Consider the following 1,117-nt stretch of genomic DNA (forward strand, 5'->3'; position numbering starts at 1 on the left):
AAAATAAACCACTGTTACATGAGTATGTTAACACGTTAGCTTACCTGCGGCAAGATGGACGATGCCTTTCCCTGAATACTCGGCACTCTCAGAGTTCAACATGTATCTGTTCTTAGCCTTACAGGAGAAAATATATTTTAACAAAAATATTAGTAATTATCTAAAACCAAGCTATCATTTGTTGTGCACCCAGTTTTATTTTTAACATTTCTAATGAAATTTGTATTCTTGCAGAGAATTGTTAGCATGAAGTTACTTTAGCACCGAATTGCAGGTCCAGACCCATAAGGACAATGACCATTATTTCAGAAACATTTTAAGTAGTGGATGAATAATTTCAGAAACATTTAAAAGTAGTGCTTAAGAGTCATCGCACGAGAAAACCAGGCAGAACCAGGCAGAGGCCGGAAGATGGGGGTCGGCCAAATCGGCTCATACTTTGTATGTGAGATAGGTATGATGAACCATTAACAGCCATATAGTTAAAACCCTCCAGCTATTTTTCGTTATGGAGTTCTGGGACCCCCTCTGAGACCCTCAAAAATCTAACAATTTATGGCTGAAAATTACTGAAATTACAATGGATACCATGGTAATTCTGATAATGATATGAACATGGGGTTTCTTTTGTCACATAGCATGGGTCTTCTACTTTCACAAAACAAAAATTGAAGATGCAACATTGAAATTAAAAGGGTATACCAGGGGGTTACCAGAACCAATGAAATCAGAATTTTCATCTTTCTAAATTTTAGTCATTTTTAAGTAGCCTTTTCTCCGTGACGCGGCAATTTTGATAAACGGTTTTACCGTTGCTGGAGAGAGGAACATCTGCTGATTCAAAAACAAGTGTCGTTTAATTGGGCCACATATATCGCGGGCCGTGAACGAAGGGTCTTTATGGGGGGGTTTCGGGTTTTGGACCATAATAAATTAGGTAACAACGTCTCTTAACGGGGTAAATCATGGACACTTTTTGTACAGCTGCATGGAATCAATGGACAAATGTTAAAAAATGATGAAAATGATTAAAAATATTCATTGAGGCTCTACATGGGGGATATAAGGATACTTAAAAAGCAAATTAAACCGATTTTACACAATTTTATCACATTTT

Source organism: Branchiostoma belcheri, unplaced genomic scaffold (assembly GCF_001625305.1).
Source record: "Branchiostoma belcheri isolate BF01 breed outbred unplaced genomic scaffold, Haploidv18h27 scaffold344, whole genome shotgun sequence".
NCBI classification, from domain to species: domain Eukaryota; kingdom Metazoa; phylum Chordata; class Leptocardii; order Amphioxiformes; family Branchiostomatidae; genus Branchiostoma; species Branchiostoma belcheri.